The 10,000-nt window shown below is 45.0% G+C and overlaps 1 protein-coding gene across 1 annotated transcript in view; it reads left to right on the top strand.

Annotated features, from left to right (window-relative positions):
• Positions 1-10,000, top strand: part of LOC310779534 (exocyst complex component 6B-like) — a gene marked incomplete at its 5' end in the record, with an annotated part of 119,475 nt that overhangs the window by 66,956 nt on the left and 42,519 nt on the right. The gene's annotated exons all lie outside the window — the stretch shown is intronic.

Raw genomic sequence — 10,000 nt, 5'->3', positions numbered from 1 at the left:
TTATGACATCATAATAACCCTTGTTTGTAGAGCTCAAAGAACCTATTTAGAAGAGTATTCAAGTCTAGTGCACACACGGGCAAAATACGGTCCCCGTGCTGGCCCCGCCCCCTGGACCATCTCACCGGCCCGCCACGTCCTCAAAGGAAAACAAAACGACCCCCCCCCCCCCAAATCAATAAAAGGCAGAATTATGTTAATAAATATCGAGGCGAATGACTACAACGAGTCTACTGTTGTTTAACTCGATTCCAACAGAGGGCGCTGTCTACATTTAGATTGGGAGTAAAAGGCTGTTCAAGTTCACTCTTGCTCACCTCAAGTGACAGGTTAGTGATGTTAGTGGTTGTGATTAGGATGGATGATTCCAAAAGAGACGTTTGTACTCAAAAAGCATTTGACAAACAATGGGAGCCAGACCCCCTTGTGGCCATTCTGGGGTCTAGAAGTGACACAGTAGCAGTAGCAAATGGCCGGTGTATCTGTTGGCCAAAAAACAACATATTTAATGATTTTGGAAGTCTGATACTGTACCTTCATTTGAGATGTGGTTGAGAGAGTTGGGTGAGCTTCTCCATCCAGGAAGGAGGAAAGTGTTGGATAAGGCCTGAGGACCAGTGTTGAGTCATTTAAAGGGTCTGAAGGAGGGTGGAGGTGAGGGTTGACTTGGAGATATGACAATATTAACCCTGTAACAGTGATACGTAGCTATATCATTTACTCTTTTTTTAGGGCTCCAACGAACGATTATTTTCATAATCGATTAATCTGTCGATTATTTTCTCAATTAATCGATTAGTTGTTTGGTCTATAAAATGTCAGAAAATGGTAGCAAATGACGATGAGAGTTTCCCAAAGCCCAAGATGGTGCCCTCAAATGTCTTGTTTTGTCCTAAACTCAAAGATAATATCAGTTTACTGTCATACAGGAGTAAAGAAACCAGAAAATATTCACATTTAAGAAGCTGGAATCAGATAATTTTTACCTTTTCTCTTAAAATCTTACTCATAATGATTAATCGATTATCATATGTCGATTCATTTTCTGTCGATCGACTAATCGATTAATCGTTGCAGCTCTACTCTTTTCCCCCCTGATCTCAATCTGTTGGTTTATTCCCCCCCAACATAAGTGTCTCGCCCATTGATGTGAAACTAACTATAACTGTACGTACTTTAAGCTGCGTGTTTTTTGTTCTTGTCAAAAAAAGGAAAATATGATTGCTTGCAACATATCAATGTGGACTGTTCTCATTGATAAATCAGTCAATCAATCAATTTTATATTTATATAGCACCAAATCATAACAACTTGGCATCAGAAGGTTTAGGTTTAGGAAGCCCATAATTGAGAAACTTCAAAACATCCCGACGATGACTCAAAGCCGTCCCCCTAGAAGCCGTATAAGAAACATTTTGCCAAATGCACATTGTGGTGTGCAAGCGATGTCGTTTGACCGCCAACACTGTTATAGCAGGTAAGCTCATTGAAAAACAACTGGCTTGTCACAGTGAAATATTGCTTTCACTCGGTTCTGCTTTGAAACTCAGAAGCAGAACCACTTGGACGGGAAGTGAACCGTTTATGGAGGCTCTGTTGCAGCTCCACTTGAAATGCAGTAATTAGCGAGGTTAGGTTAAGAAAGGGACAAGTCTCCAGCATTCCTCCACTCCTCTCAGTGAATACAGTTCACGGCCCAAGTGTCCACCTTATGATGCAATGTGTACATTTTCCCGAATTTTTCCATTCCCAAACTTTCGTCCGTCGTTAAAGTTTTGGGAACAGGTTCGGCGAGTTGTTTGACCCGTGTGTGTGTGCCTGTGTTTGGGGGAGAGAGCCAGAGGAGTGGGGGGGTCTCCAGTCTGAATGGAGAGGCAGCCAGAGAGACGCGCTGCTCGCTCCACCTCACTGGCCCCTCTCCGCTCCCTCTCCCCGGGGAGCGGTGCTGCAGCACCTCGGCCCCCCGGCCCACCACAGCCGGCTTGGTGACGGTGACGGTGAAGGCGAGTACGGAGCCCCTGTCCGGTGCGATGCGGCTACCATTCCCTGACCTGCTGCCATCATCTGCCTTCTCCAGTGCACATCACCGCTGCTGCAGATCAGCCACTGCTGCCTGTCGTCTGTCATGTTGTAATGAGGATAGGAGAAGACGGATATTTGTCTTGTAATGCGAAAAACAACAGACATAATAAAACACATGGAACTCACTGTGCAAGTGTTCTGCGCGTCACCATTTTTTGGGGCGGGGTGACGTATAAAAAAAACGCATACAGGAAAAAAATGTGTGCGAAGACTTTAAATCTGTAGATAGACTATTAAAGTTAAACCAGTCAGAATTATGCAGAAATGGTCAACTTTTGCTTTCTGTACCAAGAGGTTAAGACAGAGGTAATCTCTCCCAAATTGAATTGGTCAATATGACCTGCAACATCTCCAGTATATTACAAACTGTCTACATGTAAAAAGTCTCTTCTCTTCAGTGACTTTTGAAAGGCAGAAATGTCAGCACCTGCTGAAGTCATGGCTGACTCATTGATATTCATCAACAACCTGGCAAAAAGCAGATATGTTCTGCTCATTTAGTGCAGTCAAAGCCTGACTTACTGCCCACTTCAGAGCTCGGCCCATATGGGTTTTTCAATCGCCGATGTTTAGAGACCAGGGTGGCCGATGGCCGATATATAATGCAGATTATTTTTATTTTTATTTTTATTTTTTTGCATTCGATAAAATACAATGATTTAAATACAATAATGAATGAGAGTATTTAGAGATGAGAGAGTATGACAGAGTATGAGAGTATTAAACACAGTAACGGTCTCAATATTATTACAAAAGAGTGTGGGCCTGAAATTCGGCATGGGATTGTGGGAATCGCACATATTTTCGGGAATTCCCGCATATTTTGAATTTATAATGCGGGACTAATCCGGCATCTGTTTGCGGGGGCCGATGTCTATGCATGTAGTCATGAACATCAAGTATAAATTGTCACGCTACTTATTTTTACCCTGCCGTTATAATAATAATTATTATTATTAGAATTATTATTATTAAAAATTCCAATAATCTGCGCCGATTAATCGGTCTACCTCTAGCCCACTTTAACAAACAAGCTTCAGGAACCACCTGCATGTTTGAAATCATGTTCAAAACGAGCTTTTAGCAACGCCAGTGCCGGTTCAGGACCGCAGAACCAGACCCCAGAGGCCAACCCCGCGTCCCCAGACCTGATGTTGACTGGGCTTTGACTGGTTGTGTATTGGGTCGTCTTGTATTTGGGTCCTGGGAAAAGCCCAGGACAGAACAGAACCCATCAGAGGAGGGACAGAACTGGAGAGGAGGCTGAGAATCTAGGATATGGGGCGGAGTGTGGGTGCATGCGCGCATGTCTGGGTTGTGTGTGTGTGTGTGTGCGTGCGCGCTGTTGTTGATGCGTGAAACTGGGTGGCAACAAGTGAGTGTGCACATGTGTGTCTGCGAATGTGTGTTTGCCATCGTTGTTATTGAGTGTATTCTGGAGAGTGGGAGTTTTGTGTGTGTGTGTGTGACTGTGTGTGTGTGTCCATCATCGTTGTTGAGATTGTGTGAAACTGAGTGGAGTGTCTGTATGTGTTTGTGTGTCTTGTGTGTGTGTGTGTGTGTGTGTCATCGTTGTGAATGTGTGAAACGGGGCGGAGAGGGAGTGACAGTTTGTGTGTGCCTGCCCGCCGACATGCAGCGTGTGTGCGCGCGCGCGCGCACACACACACACACACTTGTGTTTGCCATCGTGCGAAAGTGGGCGGAAAGTTTGTGTATTTTTGTGTGGGAGTGTGTGTTTGTGTATCACTCATCGCTGTTGAGTGTGTGAAACTGAGCGGAGAGAGAGTGTGTGTTTGTGTGTGTGTGTGTGTGCGGGCGTGTGCGTGCGTGCGTGTGTGTGTGTCATCGTTGTGAATGTGTGAAACAGGGCGGAGAGGGAGCGAAAGTTTGTGTGTTTGTGTGCGGGCATCGTTGTGTTGTCATCGTTGTTGTCGAGTGTGTGTGTGTGTGTGTGTGTGTGTGTGTGTGTGTGTGTGTGTGCGTGCGTGCTTGTGTGCGTGTGCGTGTGTGTGTGTGTGTGTGTGTGACAGCGGATGACGGATGGGCCGGCAGGACGGGGCAGGGGAGGATGAATGAGGTGACAGACATAGACGGATAGCCCTTTATTCCTCCGTCACAATCCCTCTTTCTCTCCCCCTCTCCTCTCTTTCTGCGCCTGTCATCCCTCTCTCTCTCCCCCTCTCCTCTCTTTCTGCGCCTGTCATCCCTCTCTCTCTCCCCCTCTCCTCTCTTTCTGCGCCTGTCGGGATGATGCAGTGCCTCTTGTGCCCTCGCTCGAGAGGAGAGAGGAACGGGGGGAAGACGAGGGGAGAGAGAGAAAAGGGAAAAATTGCATTCATCCGGCATCACTGTTTACTTCCACCCCCCCCCCCCCCCCCCCGACCCGCTCCCTTCCTCGTCCTCTTCCTCCCCATCACCCTCTTTCCTCCTTTCCTTTCAACCCAGTGACCACATTACATTCTGGATGTTACGTTTCTGCAAAGCACAAATACTCTGATTCTCAATCAGAATAACTTCATTGATCCCCGAGGGGAAATTGAGTCATATAAAATATAGACATGGAAACATAATAACACAATCAAATAGAAGTTACTTAGCTATATACAATAAAGTGTGCCAATTTATGTGCAATGATTGTGAAACAAAAATATGTTGTATATTCAGGCACCATCGGGAGCGGCGGGCCGTTTCCCAGGGGCCTGGCCTGCATTTTTTTTTTTCTTTTTTTTTTTTTTTTTTCTCCCCCGCAGCGCAGTCAGGCCACTCACTGAACAGCAGGCCATGCAGGCCAGTATGTATAAGTGTTCTTAGTTGTGCGGATAGCAGGCAGCCAGGCAGGCAGGAATGAGTTAACTTGTCAGTCAGAAGCTGCTCACACCCCAGCGCAGGTGGGCGGGGCTTGCTGTTCAACAGTGCCAAAATGGAGAAGAAAAGAGGTTCAGAGAGGTGGAAAGAGAGTCTATGTTGTGTCTTGGCCTATACAATATCAGTGGTAGACAATTGTCTATTGCCTCTAGAATATGTGAGAGAAATTAAATGAATAACACTAATTTGTATTTATTTATTTATTTATATTAGGCTATATAAAAAAAAAACATTGGTCAAATGTAAACAGTAGTGGCTAAACTGAAAGTATGGGTTGGATTGCTTTTGGGGTTTTCTTCACAAAAGTGGAGAAGGAGGCAGGAGCAGCACTAGCACTGCAGCAGGTGCTCCTGCAGAGCTGGAGGTGGTGTTGAACTTATCAGAATCAGACCAGGAACCTTCAGGTAGGCTACAATTTCAGAGCATAAAGTGAAACATGTAGGCTATATGCTTATTGCTTTCACATTAATGTGCTTTATGAGATTATCAGTAGGACTGCACAATACAGTTTAAAGTGGAGATGAAGCAGTATGATTTTATTATTTTTGTATTTGCACTCTTCCTTAAATGAAGTTTACTGTGAAGCTTTTGTACAGAGGCATGTTTTTGTTTTTACGTCTTCATATTATACTTGCAGTTATTTAGGCAATGTTGAATTCTATTAGTGAACAAATAACGTGTAACATGTAATGTCATGTTCGCATTATATTCACTAAATCTTGCTTCAAACAGCCAAAAACTTTTTGTGTGTGTGTCCGCATGTGTTGGCCTGGTCTGGGTCGAGTCAAACTCCCGGCCTGAAAGATGGTCCCAGTCCGCCCCTGTTGTATATCAGCGCTTTTTGATATGTGTATATCAACGCCTAGACCTCTAGTGGTTGTTCTGCAGTACAGTATGCGGGGTGCACTGATGTATCGGCCGTATATCGGTATCGGCCGATATTGGCCTTGTTGACTGCAATCGGCCAAAAAAAGATGCCGTTCACAGTAGGGATGTTCATCAATTATCGAAAATCGATAATTGATCGTTAAGGAATTTAATTGATCATGTGGAATTTTGATCGATTATTGTTCTTATTTTTATTTTTTTTGCGGACTAGGTTTGGGTGGAATTCGTTCCTCCTCGCCCCACTACATTGTACAGCCGACTAACGTGAGGTGGAGCTTCATATACCGTAAATTCCGGACTATAAGGCGCACCGGTGTATAAGCCGCACCTTCAAAGTTGACTATTTTTTTCTTATATAAGCCGCACCGGACTATAAGCCGCGGGTGTTTTGATGTTTAATTACCATATGTAAGGGTTCGTGCACAGAGAGGAATGTCGGGAAAGAGATGGCTGTTTGGGGAAGCTCCCATTTATTAACATTTCAACAAAAGGTGCTGTCAACAATCAAACCAGGTACCGTAATCCTTGTCTTCATCTTTTAGGTGAAGGTGCAGCGTCAAAAACAGAGTCAGAGTCAAAGTCAAGTCACTAATCCTCGTCTTCCTCTTCTTCCTCCGTACTGAAACCAGCAAAGTCCTCAACTTCAGTGTCGGAAACGAACAGGTTCAGGGTGGCTTCGTCAACCACTCTCCTCTCTCCTTCGTTGTCACTCTCAAAACCAAGGAACTCCTCTTCGTCACTGTCGGTGTCGGAATCGAACAGCCTCTGAAGGCGCCCAGCTGTGCCGGCGTCATCATCACGCAGCAGTCCAGCCTTTCGGAACCCGAATGGAGTTTGTGGTCTTGATGGCTGCTTTCACGGAATCTGTTATATGAGCCCTCATGCTGTCGAGAACGAGCAAAGCTTTTTTTTGGTGAAAGAATCCTCCAGGGCGCTTGACGTAGCACTCAGCCAGCCACTCCTTCATGACACTTTCCATCATCCACCCTTTCTTGTTGACTCTGAGGCATATCCCACTGGGAATTTTCTCTTTCGGCATCGTAATCCGCTTAAAAATCATCACCATTGGCGGCAGCTTTACTCCAGATGCAGAGCAGGCCAGAACACAAGTGAAATTCGTTCTCTCGTGCCCAGTGGTTCTCAATGTGATCGACGATTCACCTTTCTTGTTAACAGTCCGAGTGAGTGGCAGGTCGAACGTCAAAGGCACTTCATCCATATTTATGATCTGCTCCGGTTCGATGGAATATTCCTTGATCTTCCTTTGTGTGAATTCGCCGAAGTTTGTGATTTTCTCCTGGTAGTCGGGGGAGGGAGTTGTTGGCCGAGTGGCCGTTTGCTTACCGTAATTACCATATGTAAGGGGTCACGCACAGAGGGGATTGTCGGGAAAGAGATGGCTGTTTGAGGAAGCTCCCATTCACCGTATTACCGTAACATTTCAACAAAACAACATAACACAACACCACCTTTGTTTATTTTTACAGTGCACACAGTGTCCGCGGTGTGGTGAAAAGAGGGCAAGAGAGGAAATTAAAACAGAAGTGGATTTATAGTTAGAAAGAGTGCTAAAATAGAGAGATTTTATTTGTATTTTTTTTTTTTTTCTGAAAAAATCCATAGATAAGCCGCACCGTTATATAAGCCGCAGGCCCAAAAACGGGGAAAAAGCCGCGGCTTATAGTCCGGAATTTACGGTAGTCTCTAGTTTTCTGGCTGGGCACGGGCCTTTGTGCCAACAAAACTGTTTTAAACATGGGGAATTCACACCGGCATGCGCCGGGGACACAAACAAACACACCCAGCGGTCTGCGGACCTCAGTGAGGCTCAGGCCTGTTGATTTGACTCTTGTGCTGTCAGCTAAGCTGGGAGACGCCGATTGCCTTACATCATGTAACCTGACATGTAACATGTTTGTTTACCTGGCCACAGCGCTAGTGTCTGATATTCTTACTACACAGCGGCATCGCCATTATAGCTGGCCGAGAACGCGCAACGTTATTACCAGACCAGAGTTTAAAATATATATATATATATATATATATATATATATATATTATTATTATTATTATTATTATTACGCTATCGATAATCGATAATTGATCCTTAATTTTCCTGATTTTCGATTATGGGAATTGTTCAAAATGAACATCCCTAGTTCACAGATTGCAGTGGCTGATCAGTTGAGTCACATCAGTTACATTATTACATGACAGTATGATTGAATTTGTGCTCATTCAAAGATAGTGTGATGAAGTGCTCAAAAGACTTTAATACAGCTCAGTTATTTGTTCATAATGAAGATTTCTTTGTTTCCCTGTCAAAAAAAAGGTCTGAAAAAAAGGTCTGTAAAAAAAAAAAAGGCGTAAAAAAACTAAAACATCAGTACCTGTATCGGCCCAGAATTGTGCAATGGGTGCATCCCTACTGTAGCGTGAATAACATGAATAAAGTCTGCTATTGACATAGTGACATAGTGTAGCACGCTGCGAACTAAAGGCCTTGTGGGCCGGGGTGACAGAGTGCGTAAGCCTTTGCCCAGCGTATTCACAGTCGCCATTTCAACCGTCACTCAAACCGCCAATCAAAGTCACAACGTTTTTGTTGTTTAACACTAACCTTAACCAAAGTCGTTTTATTTGCGTAATGTTGCCAAATTGACGGTGACATTTTCAAATGGACCATAACCAATAAGTTGTTTTACTTGTGAAATGTTTTCAAATTAGCATTGACGTTCTTCAAATGAACCAACATTTTCAAACTGTGGTGAAGCTCCTGTGGTCGGCGGACATGTTGAAATGTTGATATGAAACCTATGTTTGCTTCAGATAATAAGCATGATGGGGTTTGCTGAAACATACAATTCCAACATTTTATTCTGGCGACATTTTATTCTTCGCTTTTTCCTCCCTCCCTCCCTCTCTTCCCCCTCCCTCTCTTCCCTCTTCCTCCCTCCTCCCCTCCTCCTCCTCCCTCTCTTCCCTCTCCCTCCTCCTCCTCCTCCTCCCTCTCTTCCCCCTCCTCCTCCTCCCTCTTCTTCTCTCGTCTTTCTTTTGCCGATCAGAATCGGTTGACTCCATCGCTCTCTCTCTCTCTCTCTCACTCCTTTTGGAGTTATTCACCTCGCTCTTTCTTTCTCTGTGTCTCTCATCCATTGTTTTTTTTACCATTCTTATCATATCAAAAGACTGCGCCTTCCTCCCTCCCCCTGTCCAACTTTCATACATATTTTCTGTGTGTACACATCTGTGTGTGTGTGTGTGTGTGTGTGATCCTCATTGTTGTGAGTGTGTGAAACTGGGTGGCGAGTTGCTGTGTGTGTGTTTGTGTCAACACGCTTGCATATGTTTGTGTGTGTGTGTGTGTGTGTGTGTGTGTGTGTGTGTGTGTGTGTGTGTGTGTGTGTGTGAGAGAGTGACCCGGTGGTGAATGGTCGATAAATCACGCTGACGGGGCCGTTTGTTGTGTGGACGGGTCTCGGTGTTCTGGAAGGTTCCGGGGTCCTGGGACAGGGCCGAGACAGGAGTTCCCCAGGACACACACGCACTTTCACACACACACACACACACACACACACACACACACACACACACACACACACACACACACACACACACACTGTCTCTGCACAATTTTGACAAATGTACAATAATAACTCACAGAACACAAAATACTAAATTGAGACACACAGGTAAGGTGTGTGTGTGTGTGTGTGTGGGTGGGAGATATATGCGAAATAATTCTAGTTGAAGATATTTATCCATCTGCAATGATAAATTAACCCCTTTCATGCCGTTGGCAGGCTCACTATTGAGCAGCACCCCACCATATTGTCTCTCCACAAGCAGATGGACAGGTTCTCTAACATGCAGACGTCCATTCTCCTCCGCTGAGCCTCCGCTGACGTGCGGGCGCTCCACAAGCTTGTGGGCGGGGTCAAGGTGGCCACAGCTGAACCTTTCGGCAGTCGTCCGCGTGCTTCCTGCTTTCCTGACTGACACCAGGTCATTTGAATAGTTCCACCTGGCACCAAGTGCCGACTGGACCCGAGGTTGATTCCAACCATTCAGCGCTTCCCAGCTTTCTACAACTTTATGCCTCATTGACTACGTTTACATGCACACAATATTCTGGTTTTTGCCGTTATTCCGAAAAAGACAA

The sequence above is a fragment of the Poromitra crassiceps genome, assembly GCF_964638095.1.
Source record: "Poromitra crassiceps genome assembly, chromosome: 7".
Lineage (NCBI taxonomy): Eukaryota > Metazoa > Chordata > Actinopteri > Beryciformes > Melamphaidae > Poromitra > Poromitra crassiceps.
This window is presented reverse-complemented; position numbering and strand designations above follow the sequence as displayed.